Raw genomic sequence first — 14,294 nt, 5'->3', positions numbered from 1 at the left:
TCCATATGAAAATAATTCTTGCTGTGATGGTTTCCCTACACTCACATCAGAAGTCAGAGGCAAATTAGTTTAGGCATTAACTCTGAACATCTACTCAACTTAGGCAATCCACTTAATTTGTTGTACTTAGTTACTTTCCATATCTACAGTAGCTTACAGCTTCTTATAGAACATGCTGTAATTGTAAAAAGGAAAACACATGAGCTATTTTGGTTCAGTACTTCTAGATCAAATAACTATCATCTGATTAAAGAACAAGGACTGCTTAGAACTATGAAAGAATGTTTATTATTGGTTTAGGATGTGTGTTTTGCAGGAATCATATGATAAGACACTGATATGGAAAAAGTTTCTCTTTCGGACATCCCTGAATCAGCTGTTTTAATCTTGTTTTGGAATACCATAGGAAAAAGTAATCAGGCAAGCTGTAATATGCTAATCCTGCTTCACCTCATGATTTCTGTGATTGCAGTGACTGTTTATACTTCTGCAGTCTCCAGAGGAGGTTTTTTAACCATTTTTTATTGCTTGAAGTTTACAAGGCTCCATTTGGGAAAACAGATTCTAAAACTAGTATAGAAAAAAAGATGAAAGTTTTCAAATTAAAGACTATTATTTCCCTCCAGTATTATTAATTAATAATTAGGATACCTATCAAGACTTCTTCTGAAGAATAGGTATTTAGAGCACTTAACTGGAAAGTGCCTAGTTTTGCTTCATCATTTTTGTAGAAAGGAGGAATATGCTGATTTACAGAAGTGAACTGAATGAAATTAAAGTAGAACGAAGATAAGTTGAGATATGGATTAAGTTCAAGGAGCTCACAGGAAAATATTGCTGAAAATAAAGACTTTCATTTTCTTAGATGTATTCCAGACATAGAAGATGAGAAAGAGGGACCTACGGGAACGACGTGTAAAATTCCCATTGCTTACAGCAGAACAGTATGTTATCTGAAGGAATTAGCGTAAAAGATGTAAAAGCAGTGCCATGGTGTTCAAAATGGCAGCTGAGATCATTTCAGTAGTGTGGAGGTTGTTTAAATGTAATATTTCTCACCAACATCTGCAATTGTCTTCAGAAAAAGATGGCCACATTGGATGTCAGTATAAGGCAAACAGGCAAGAGAAGCAATTATTCTCCAAGCTATTACACGGTTGCTATGTGATATTCGTTGTTAGAGATACGCAAAACTCATCTGGAAATGCCCACAAGGAACCTGATCTAATGGTGAAGTTAGCCCTGCTTTGAGCAGGGGGTTGGGCCAGATGACCTCCCAGATGACCTCCTGAGACTCTTTCCAACCTGAATTATCCTATGATTCTATGGCATTATCAAAAGTAGGTTTATTTTTATTTGAAAGTGATATGCAAATCAGGGCAAGACAATGACTTGAGCAGAAGTCTATAGCACAACACTACTCAACATTTTATAAAATAATATCATAAAATAATGTGAACATTGAATAAAATTGATCATGAAGCTATATTTTGAAATTATGGAAAAAAATACTCACTAAAAATCCAGCACGAGAAAAAGCCTGAAGCATTTTCCACAGGAACTTTTGCACATATGCACAAGTCCAATTAACAGGAAACATTCTTCCAACAAAAAATATTGAGACAAATCATGTCAGTAAGACCTACATGTATTTGGTATATATCTCCCATTTAACTGATCAATATCAGTGCTATTTCTCAGTTTAGAAAGTTTATTCTTTAACAGAAGTTTTCAACCCTGAAACACAGCTAAATTGAACCTGACATAAGCCACAGTATTAGTAAAAACTATTTGTTAAACATGTCCTTACATACCCAAAGCTACAGTCAATATAGCCTTTGGAACAGGATTCTTACACATTTGGGTAGATTTTTAGCAATAGTAGTTACAAAATAAGCCATAACGTTGGAACCGTTCAAAGGGTTTTCCTTTAATATCCAGCAAAACAGAATAAAACCAGGACAGCCTTCTCTGTTGCCATGGAAACACTAATGTCCACTGCAAATTATGTTATGTTGAAAGCTATTTACTATCCCAATTTGAACAAATGTTCTAAAATATCATGTTATTTTCACAGAGAGGCAACACCCCTGCTGTTCTGAAGTTTAGTACTTTGAGAAAACAGATACATAAATACTGGCTGGACCACCAGCCAGAGACTTTCTAAACTGGAACTTTTTCCCATTTTCTTCCTTTGAGTAATAGGAAATGACTAAGCTCAGAGTGCTGAAAATCCCCTTATTGTTGGAAACTCCTCTATTGTTTTAGGCTGGAGACTCATACGGAAAACAAGTTATGCAGAAGGGAAATCCACAGGACTGGATCACTAAAAGGGTTCCCCAGCCTGTGCAGGAAAGCACAGCACCTTGCATCAGAGTGGTGAGATCTTTTCTAAACTTTACAGCCAACTGTTCAGCCAAGGGCTGGGCCTACAGATCAGCCCTTTCTGAAACAAATAGGTCTATAGCACAGCTGATGTTAGGCCCTAGAACCCTCAAACAGACCCCGAGGTGTGATGTGCTCTCTGCCTACCAGGTTGATGGAATCTTTGCAGTTATTCCTAACGTGTGTTTGCAGGATCTCCCTCACCACCCTCAGCTAGGACCATGGGCAGTCATCCTGGATGACTCATCCAAAAAGAAAGGAGATTTGCATTCCTAGAGGTTTCTGTGAAAATCCAGAAACCAATTGAATAGTCACAGAAATACACACCCCTCGGGTGAACCCTGGAGAAAGATGCCCTTACATAGCTGTCATTAACTAGACGTTACACATACTAGATGTTGCACAGCTCAGCTGTGCCTCAACACACACACGTTTGAAGGGACTGCTCTGCAGGAAGGAATGCTGGCAACATCACGTCTCCCCAAATTGCCTGATAACACAGAGGAAAAGCAACATTCCTTCCCTTCCCAGGGTTTCTAACAGCTACACAGAGTATCAGGGTGGGGCAAAGGCCAGATGCAGCTCCCTTATACAAATTGGTGAAGATAAAGGAGTAAAATCCCCCATATATAAAGCCTGCAGCATCTGTGAGTTAGGCCCGAGTGGAGAGGGGAGTCAAGGACTTTAATTCATTCTTCCCTGCTAACCTTGCCGTGTGAGGTCCAGCAACAACACCATATTTAATGCAAAACTTGTAGAGTTTGATTTTGATCCCAAAATTCACATGGAGCTAGTCTCATGAATAATTTTACCAAAGTCAACAGCTCATCCAGCGTCTGATTCAAACATTCCCACCAATTGTATCTGTCTAGCACAAAGGTTTTCTGAAGTTTATAGAAATTACTTTCAAGCCTTTTAAATGCCAGCAGATAAATCATAAATACATATTGTTGGCTTTTTATGGCAGCATTCACCTTCCTTGGTTGCATACCTCACTGGACCACAGATTGTGCCCAGGCAGTACAGCACAGGTCTTTGCTGATATTGCAAACATCACCGTTGTGCCAACTAGAAAGCTTTCTTCATTAAATGATTTATAAGTACAACAGATTAAACAGGAAAAAAGCAGGAACATTGACATAGTGTTCATGTGATGCAAGGCACAGCACTAGATTTCCATGGAGCAGTTCTATGTTTTCATGGTAAACAGCTTTTGAGACTCAGCAAACATTGTCTTGGGTTGCCTCAGGCAGTCAACTCATCTGCACATGCCCTGACAATGTCAGATGATTGTTGGGGCTTTTAAAGATCATATGAATGAATGTCAGAGTTGCCTGAAGGCTCTCGAGCAGTGGGGGCTAAACTGAATTTTGCCACCTTGGAGATGAGGGGCTAGCGACTTGCTCGGCTTCTTGTTAAAGAAAGGGGATGAGAAGGAAGCAGCAGAGCTGGAACGGAGAGTCAGAGGGAAAATCGATGTGGGAGGAGAGGACCGGGGTAGGAAAGCCTGAAAAGTGTTGCCAGTTACTGCTGCCTCGTCCTTCCTCGCACCGATGGCAGGGGATGCCCTGGGTTTCCAACCCTCTGCTGCAGGCAAAGATGCCAGCAAGGCCATGGCCTTTTTACCTCTCCTTTTGCCTGCTCTTTCCCCAAACTGCCTCATAACTTGTTGCCTCTGGCTTTTCTATGACAGCATTCACCTTCCTTGGTCGCACACCTCACAGATTCTGCCCAGGCAGTAGAGCACAGGTCATGCTGCTATAGCAAACAGCACCATGGTTCCATCTCAAAACCTTTATTCAGTAAATTATTTATAAGCATGGCAGATTAGACAGGAAGAACAGGTGGCTTGCTTTACATACACCTGGGCCTGATTGTGATGAATATTAAGGAATAACACACATGAGCAATAAATAATGCATACCCCATACCAAAATTGTACCCACAGAGCTCTGCCAGTGCCTCCCTAGATAAACCACAGCTATTACTTTCTAAAGAAACCATCTCTACCTTAACTTTAGGGAATTTATGACCACAAAGACTTTTTACTCAAATTTCGAACTTTGAATTGTTTTTCTGTGTCCAACCCAGTTTTTCTCCTAAGAGCTGGATTTGCTCTTAGATATGCTGTTAGATGTCTTTTATGACTCAGCACCCTGCCCTTTTAAGTCCCCTGTCATCACTGGCATGGTGACAGAGACAAAACATTAATGTGTTGTACAGTTACACTGTTAGGACTGAAGTGAACCCAGAAGAAGCTTTTAATCTTTAGGCCAGAGGCTAAACAGGTAGCATGATAAATTCACGAGCATCTGGACTGTGCAGTGACTTTCAGACTTGATGGCAACCTGAGGCTGCAGAGTGAATAACTGATGAAAACCTCAAAATGTGTGTGTGGGGGGAGAAGTGTGAAAGAGACCAGCTACAGGCGCATATTTTAGACAGGAAAAATGCCATCTGTTAACAACAGCTCACGTGAGAGCACTATGGCATATTATATATCTGATTCTCCACATGGACGTGTTGGTGGAAGTCAGGTGCAACCACAGGGAGGTCAAAACTGCTGAGAGATCAGGGTCAGGCTGAGGCTGTGCCTTTCCACTCTGCGAAAGTAGAAGGCATCGGATGTGGCTGCTGAAATCACTGACTCATTTGGGTGCCATCAAATGCCTGTAATTAATTCAACATGCCTAGTGCCTGGAATAGTGGCGTAGGAGTTCAGACAACATGTTCCTCTGAAAAAATATACAGTGAGACAGAGCCTTGCACAGCCCTACTTATCATAGCTTGTACTTACTGGCTTATGGACCTCCAAGAAGGTGGGTCTCGTTGGGAGTGCTGCAGCTCCAAAGGGTGCACATAAATGAGCGTACCCAGACACCTAGGAAGTACCTGAGATTTTGAGCTTAAAACCTGTCCCAGTTCAGGCCACTTCTCTGTCTGACTGTGGCTGTGTGACACGGCTGTGAAGCAATATGGGACATTGAGGACAGTCCAGCCAGACCCTGTAGGACCACACGCAACACGAGGCTTCAAAGGTCACCTCAAAGCTAGCCCTAACTATGGCTAAATCCAGGCAGTGCACCCAATATACCCCTCAGGACTGCCTGCACACAGGCACTACAGAAGCATCCTGCGCCCTTTCCTGGGAGCAGAGCAGACCTGACCGTGTCTGGGTGCCACCTGCAAGGAGAAACACAAGCTCACTGCTGCTTGCTCAGGAAAGTGTGTGGTTCATTTACAATCACTCATTCTCAGTGATCTTCTCCATGCTGAAGCATGTTTGCACTTAGAAAAAGCAGGAAAGCTGTGGGCTACTGACCTGTATCTGCATAAAGCCTCAAATTAATCTTCCTTTTCTGCTTTTTTCCATCGTTGGTGATGGCTGAAAATAAGAGAGAACAGTGATTAGATTATTTTACTAATCTTTATCCTATTTATTAAATCATGACATTTCATCCCCCATTGAATTGCATAACTATACTACTGAGAAGTGTAATATGATCCATTTTTCTTTCAAAATACTGAATAAAAGGCACGTTTATGACACATTTCAGAGGAAATTAGACAATGATATTTTTGTGCTCAGAAATGAGATGTGTTTTTATCTTGCTGTGCTTAATATTCATGCTAATTCACAATGCACTTTTTTACTGTTATCAGAGAAGCATATTCTTTAGGTGTAAATTTGATCTACTGCCTGCTAACTCAGGATTACATGAATGTGGCTTTTGGCCCACTTCTTTTTGTATTCTCTTGCATGCTACTATGCAGTGCAAGACAATACAAGTATAAAGATCTTCCCGATTTTTTTTCCCCTCTTATTTTTTTCAAACCCGCAGAAAATCCTGATTTGATGTAGGCAGACTACACAGGGTTATTACTCCATTCTCTTCTATCACAGATGGATCTGAAGCTCTTTTTACTCAAAGTACTTCCAGCTTGCTTTGTACTTCATTTCATAATGTTTTACTCTACTGGACTTTTAATCACTCAAAATCTAATAAAGCCTTTCCCATGGTTGAAATAGAGCATCTTGTAGTCCCCCTCCCCCTTATCGTATTAGGCATGTTCAAAACTATCCAAAGCTCTTTCTAGCTCAGTTCAGGGATTTGTGTATACATTTAAATCATAAAACTCTCCCATCACATTGTTTTTTAAAAACCTGTAAATCCTGTGAGCTTTCCTTTAACCACCAACAGCTAGATGAAGTATTTCCATCAGGATTTTAGGGAACTATATACATATATATAGGGAACTATATATGTGCAAGCTTACTTGAAAAAGCAGGGTTATTTATTGTTAATCACCTGGCCTGATAGTTGCCTGCTGGATAAGGCTTCCTTCTTAACAAAAAAAAAAAAAAAGGAAAATTTAATCTCTCTAGCTGATGCTCAGCTATCTTCTTGTACAGGTGCTGTAACTAACAACCACCTTAGCCACAGCTGAGGAGGTAATTACTCTCTCCATTACTGTTTTGTGGGTTACTGTTGCGTGTGTTTTCTCTCCCTGGCTGCAGATTTCAGCAGGATCTCAGAAGATGGACCTTGCCCAATCACATGGACGCTACACTTACAAAATGAAACACTTCCCATAGTAGATGTTTTAGTAGGAGTAAATCTAATAAGCAGGTGAGACAATAAAATATACATGTTGCAGTCTAGTGGGCATGTGCTGCTTTTAGTATGCTCATGACTTCTTAACAGAATACCAAAAAAAAGAAGGGCTCTTTTTCAGTTTTCCTATGAGCTAACACCTATCCATTAATCTCACTTGGAACTAAAGAATGGCAGATATAAGTATCCCAAAAGATGCCTATGAATGCCACAACAGAAAGTTTCTCACCTGCTGAAAAAATGATCACGTTCAATGATTAAAACTGCAATGCATCTGTGCTGCATACCAGTGATATGTGCAATATGAGATTCCTCTCCAGGCAGGAGATCGTGTCTGGGGATCACCACCACCGTTCATAAGGGATAAAACCTGTAGAACAGAAGGCTTTGATAAAGTGTCTCTCTAGCACTCTCTCTATGGTGTAATTTTTGGACTGCTGTGTTACAAAAAACAAGACTTGGACCTGGGTTGTAAAGGAAAATTGCCTACTAATTAGCTTTCCTCAGTTTAGGCACTGAATAGCATAGTTCATCTTGCTTTGCACAGTTAAATAAAATATCCATTTTCACACTGGGAAAACCATGAAAACAAGCAAAATCTAACTATCTGAATTTTCCAGTGCTAATTCAGCAGGTCTGTATTTAAACCCACATATCCCACATATATGCACTGACTTTTTCAGTAACCCAGCACTTTAACTGCATTAACTCTGAAGTGTCAGAAATAGGTAGTGTTATTGTACCAATTATCCAAAGTCCACATGAGCAGAATAATAATATATATTAGTCTATCTATATATTTTCATAAATGATTTAAAATATGAATGACCAGAATAAAAAAACAAAACCAAACAAACATGGAATACAGACATTCTGTTTGAAAATATAAGTTAAATTCTTATAAATAGCTTTCAAATCCTTTTCTCACCAATTCTGAATAGTAACTAGCATAATTAATGACTCTGTTCTCTTACCCAGGCAGATTTTAACACATATTCTGCTTGAAGTCCACTCAACAGAGTTAGAGCAAAGTCAGGATGAAATCTGTTTTTTTTGTTCAGATAGAACTAAATATTTGGAAAAACAACGTGGATATTCAGTGGTCTAAGAACCACGAGCAAAGTTCTCCAAACTCTTTCTTAGCCCTTTCCTATTGTCTAAGTGGCAGCTAACAAGCAGCAGATGTTTTGTTGATGATGAGATCCTTGTCTTTCATTCTAATGCACAGTCCCTTATGACAAATCATTGTCACCTGCGTCTTGCAGCAATGCTGGAATGGGTGCTGCACTACCAGTAAGCCTCATTTCTATTGTCATCCTTTTTCTTCAGGATTTATTTTGCAGTATTACTTGGGTATGATATGTTTCCAGTTAATGGCGGGGGAGGGGAGGAAGCTCTTCCTTTTTTTTTTTTTTTTTTTTTAAGGTCATTGACTTTTTGTAGTGGGAAAACTCACTATCGTAAGACTTTGCCAGTAAATCAGGCCAAATGATTTTGTAAAGCTAAATGCTTGGAAACATGGTCAGCTGATTAAGGGATTGGGCTGTGACTCAGGAGATCTGGATTCAGTTCCTGGCACTTACTGAATCACCTTAGGTAAATCATTTTACTGCTTTTACCCTTGCAATTCCAAATGTGGAAGAAGCATCTTAGCAACATTGCTTTTGCTGTCTCCCTCCCTCCCTCCCTTCACCATGGGCCACCAGTGCATCTTACTAGCTGTACACAGCTGAGAGAACGAGTTTTGCGTTCAGCATGAAGCTTCCTGGCATCAGCTGAAACGAAATATAAATATATATAAGAAATTCTGTTCTGCTACATTAAAGGCACTCTGAGGTGGCCCTATAAATAACTAAATTGTGAAGAAAAAACCAAAGCCGTCCTTCAGAAATCCAGCTATGTGCCCTCCCTTATTTTCATCGATGCCTCTCTGGCAATGAAAGACAGACATGTGTTGTTAGTAGTGGCAGTAACGGAGCTGCTGCTAGCTGCTTTTGCTGATAAATATTCCTGCTGCCAAAGCACCTGCGATGCCAGCCTTCAGGGAGGTGCCACGCAAACACCCGCCAAGCGTGGCACCCCTGCTCCTGAGGGTGCTCGGTTTTGGACGGGGCTCCAGTGCTGCCACGTTTCCCTGTGGAGGCTATGCATGCTTCCACTATTTGTGGATATGCTCCTTTCCAAACTGTCAGCGGTGAGAAGCAAAGGAATCACTTTTCAACCTCTGATCTCCCAAGTATTTTTAATGGGCATGTATCCAGACATTTTCATTAATGTAAGTAGCAGCTAACTAAACTGGCTAATAAGTTGTCTCTGTTTTTCACCCATTTTCAATCAACATAGCTAATCAACATGCCAGAGAATGCAAAATACTGTACAAGCCCTTGAGAGGAGAAGCATTTTTAATCATCGTGATTGTTCATCTGTTGATAAAAAAGTGTCTTAAAATTAATATAATGATAGCTTGTGATGCTGAATCTTTAATAGCATATGGAAGTCACATCCAATACAGAGTGGAAAAGGGCCTTCTGGGGTATGCTCTGAATCACAAATGTACTTATGTGAAAATTCAGGGGGATCAAGGCATAGTGATGGACAGTTAAATATCCTTTTTAGTTAGAAAGGAGAGATGAACAGGGGTCAAAATTCAAACTGAGTTGAAAATGTCTATGAATAGGTGACAGTAATGAAGAGGAATAACATAGCTAATAATGTTTGGCATCTGTATCCTTTTGAGTTTATCAAGCACTTTATAAATCTGAATGAATAAAGCCAAACCAGGTCATAATAAGATTAATATTATAATTCACATTTTACATATGGAACAGCTGACACACAGAGAAACTAAAACCAATATTACCAAAGGACACCTGCTTTAGAAGTCATTCTGATGCTCAAAAACCTGTCTATCCTTCACTGAGAAGTCAAGGTTCCCAGACCCCCGGAAAGACAATTAATTTTAGAGGTCTTAACTCTCAAACATTATAATTACCCGTATGCATGCAGCAAGCCTTTGCAAAACTGGTAATGGAAACTACAATGGTTCCACCATATTAGGCTTCTTGGGCTCAATTTGTCTAAGTCCGTCACTATGGGCATCCTTTAGAGTTAAGGAATTTTCATTAATACTGTCAATGATGTCTAAGGTATGATTCAACACATCTTAAAGTGGCTGTTTTAAACAAGCCAGATGAATTACACCTTAAAAATGCATGTTTCTCTGCATTAATTATGAAGACAAACTCACACAAGTAGAGCATCCGTAGATGCTGCAGTCCCAGTTCTGGAGCTCTGAAAACGCTCGGTGTCAATGGGTTGCTTTTGTAATATTCTGCCTTAGATACAAAGCCAGTAACAGGTAAATCCTATACACAGTGACATTTCTGTTTTCTAGAAATTATTCTGATAATAAATTCCTTATACCTATTGGCCAATATCACAAGTATTTGCTAAAATTTCTAGAGAAATACACATGCTTCCTTGAAGTATGCATATTTATATGATCATTCATGACAGTCAATTGCTGTTGGCATTCTCAAAATTATACAGCTGAGAATCTGACCTGTAGTTTATTTGGTCAAATTTCTTTTTCAGCCAGAGAAAAGATGAATGTGTCATTATCACTGTTTGTGTTCAGTGGAGGCATTTTCTCTCATAAGCATTGAAAACCCTGCTGTATATACAAAGGCCATCTAGAAATTAATTTCACAATTCTGTTGCAGAACAAGCCTCACTAACCTAGGTTATCTTTTTAATTATGATGAATTATCCTGTCAGCTGAGATGAAAGACATTAATAAAAATACAATTTTGGAAGTTCTCACAGAGAAGTTCATCTGTTGTTCCAAATCTTTTTCTGCTGGAAGTATTTGCTTCTGGTACAGGGATGAACTGCTTTTTACCTATGGTACTTGTGTACCCAGGACTCTTTGAAAGCCTTACAGTCTGTAAATACAGGTAAAAAAAGTTCCTGTAAACCAAGTAAATATTATTTACTTAGATTTACAAATTAAAAAATGAAATAAGTGTAGGAATGTGTTTGTCCAAGGGTTCAGGGGAGAATTCTCGTGAAGCAGACAGTCCCAAATTACATTCCAGCATTTTAATCCGGACACCATCCTGCTGCTGTTTTATTCCAGGAATCACAGGAATATTCCACATTTGTTTGGCTGTGGAGATCAGAAGATAACAACCCTTTTTTTCCAGGAGCCACCACTGAAGATACAACACAAGAACAACTTTCTTTTATAACATAGGAGTGAGGTTCAAGAAATAAGAATGGAACTTGGGATGTCTCTCTACAAAGGTGAAACACTTTGTAGAATTAACCATCCATAAGCTTTATCTTCATGATCTTTTGCAAGTAGACTCATTTCATCCTGGTCATACTTTGCAGCATTCAGCCGTAACACAGCTTTGATCTAAGGGCTGCTTAGCTAAATTATAATGAAATGATGGCAGACTTATAAGCCTAACTGAGCAACTGCTTTATTGTTTTGTGTTCACTCTTATACTAAAATAGTTAAATAACGTCTAGATTGAGACTAGATTTTATGTGGATAGTTCCACAGCATAGGTGAAGTGTTTTGGATATATGTGCAAAAAAAATACACATCAGACATACCCAAGATTGTGTATCATGACACAACCAAGAAGAACCTCAAGTTCTGCTCAAACTCGAGTTCATTTCAAGTCTCTTTCTAACTGTCTAGGCTTGAATCTTTGTGTTATGGAAATGTTCTAGCCATTTCTAAGGTTTGCTTCCTGTCAGCTTCATTGCTTTTTAATTACAAACTGGACTACAAAGGGAAGGACAGGAGAGATTGACTACATAGTCCACTACTTCCAGAAGTCTTACAGGAAATGGGACACTGCTGGTTTTTGCGAATGAAGACAATGTCTCATACTCAATAAGTCTCACTTGCAAATAAGACTTAACTGGTGCCTCCCATAGATTAGTCACCTGTTACACAAGTAGGAAAAGAAAACCACAACCTGTCCATATAGTGCAACCAACCCGTCTTGGTTGTGCTATGTAGACTCTGATGCTGAATTAAGGCCTGTGGAGGAAGCTTATGTACCTGCTATAATGCTAAGGCTTGCAGGACAGAGAGAAACCAGTCAGCTCAGTGCTGTCAAGATTTCAACATTTCTACACATATCCACTCTGAACAATATAGGCAGTTAGAAATGTGGGCTGAGAAGTGTTTTTGAGGACCTGAACCTACATATCTCTAATTCTTACTTGTGATGTATCCAGAAAATCCCATTTTCCAGCTTAGGATATATTTAAAAAGAAATATTATGGTCAAATACTACAAGAGAATAAACATTAAATTTTACCATCTGGAAGGTCAACAGTTCTAATAAGCAGTAAATTAGTGCAGTGGCAAAAACCAGGTTGGGATACGTGCATGCATATGCATGTGTGTGTGTGTGTTTATACCACAGAATGTGCTTTGTGTGTTGACATATACACTGTGGCCAAGTAGTACAGCAGACCGGCAGAATCCATGGCTCTTCCTTGTCCTCGGTATTGGCAAGTGTTTGTGTATATTTGGTAGCCTGAGACTAAGAGAATGACCTTGTCGTCGTTCTGCTGCTAACATTTTGCTTTTCCCGGCAATTAAATATATTAGCTATTGATTTTTGTATCGCTGATTCTGGAAGCAGAGCAAAGGTGGCAGAGGATAAAACAGGAAGGTATTATTTTCCATGGCAAATCTGAAACTGAGTTTAATGAAGGAATTGACACCTTCTGAGTGTGAGTTTAATATGAATAAGAGTCAGATTAAGAGATTTGCAATTCTCAGACAAGTGGGTATGGTTCTGACATATTATTTGCAGACTGATTCTGAACGATTTTATCCTTTCTTATCTCTCATGCAAGCAAGAACAGCTGAAGTAGCCCGGTTAAAAATATTCCTTATTGAAAATGAATGCTATAATTTGTGACTTCTTGAATACTTCAAAACCAGAGAAGGAAAAATAAAGTAAAATAAAGTAACAACAACAGCTTCTATGCTAATACCCCTTGCAGGTCTCAGCCTTGGTTCACTAACTCAGATTTTATACTGGATCCTCCACCGAATTCAGCAGAATAAGTTCCTATTTGAGATGGCAGTATGTAGCTTTAGAAACCCTTAGAATTTTATCTGGTTTGATCACAGATTAATTCTCCCCTGAAGCTACTCCAAGGAGCAGGTTAAAAGGTCATCTAAATCAATGGAAAGGTACGAGTGCATTTCAAAAAGCTTTGCATCAGTCCCTAAAAGGCAGAAGAGTTGAAAATATTTGTAAGCAATATTTCAGTCAATAAAATATGTTTATATTGTTTTTGTGAAGCAGTCCAGGAATTTTTGGCACTCAAATAGAAGGTGCACTGGAGAAAAATCTATAGCCTTATGACTAGCATGTTCTCTTGGAACATGTTCTCTTGGAAATGAATGATCCTGAATTTCCTATCATTAGAGGAAATGTCTAATAAATAAATGAATACATGAAAAGGGAAGGGAAGTTTCTTCTTTTGGTTGTTCTTGAAACGTGAAAGTCATGTTATAAAGTCATCTGCTGGACTGAGTCCAGTGGTGAGTTTCTCAGATGAAGACTTTTAAAATCAATACCTCTAGGATTCAGACATAGAATCTTTAGGTGCTTTGGGAAGACTACTTATCGAAGTACTTTAAATTCTGAATTAAGTTTATATAAGATTTGCCCTTTTGTGTTTGTTTGTTTGTTTGTTTACTTTGTGTTTAGATACAAAAAAATGGACAAGAAATAATAGGAATTACATTATTTTCAGATTGGGTATAACACAGAAGAAATTTCCTATTATTCTAACTTACCTTTCTTTTATTCTGGAAGAAATACCTGCAGACACCAGATGAATCATGTTAGCATCACACTCCAACTCCTTCCTTTGGTCTTCACTGAAATGTGTTGCAGTAATGACCCTACACAAAGGAAAACAATCATAGGAGTTCATGCTACCAAACTTTATACTTTCAACTGAAGTGATTAAATTAGGAACTTGTATACCCTGGGCTCCCATAAGGTAGATGAAAACAGACACAGGTCAATAAAGGGCTATTTAGCCTCTCCGATATCTGAATTGCCTTTCTCTCTTGGTCTAGGGCAGTGATAAAGATTAATTGGTACCTGTGGTGAGTTGGGCTTCTATCAAGAACTTGCCTGGCACCAACGACAATCAGCTATAATGCTTCAAAAATTGCCACCAGACTCCAAAACATGTGCCATTTCTTCTATAGCAAGAACCTTGAAAGACTTGAACGGC

General features: G+C 39.1%; 1 long non-coding RNA gene across 1 annotated transcript; it reads left to right on the top strand.

The window, feature by feature from the left end:
- Positions 1-6,987: 6,987 nt before the first annotated feature.
- Positions 6,988-11,205, top strand: LOC138688545 (uncharacterized). The gene is made up of 3 exons (XR_011327407.1): positions 6,988-7,016; positions 8,230-8,294; positions 11,140-11,205. It is a non-coding gene; the product is annotated as an uncharacterized lncRNA (long non-coding RNA).
- The last annotated feature ends 3,089 nt before the right edge of the window (positions 11,206-14,294 follow it).

This window comes from Haliaeetus albicilla, chromosome 2 (genome assembly GCF_947461875.1).
Source record: "Haliaeetus albicilla chromosome 2, bHalAlb1.1, whole genome shotgun sequence".
Lineage (NCBI taxonomy): Eukaryota > Metazoa > Chordata > Aves > Accipitriformes > Accipitridae > Haliaeetus > Haliaeetus albicilla.
Note: the sequence above shows the minus strand (reverse complement) of the source record. Positions and strands in the feature narration are given on the sequence as shown.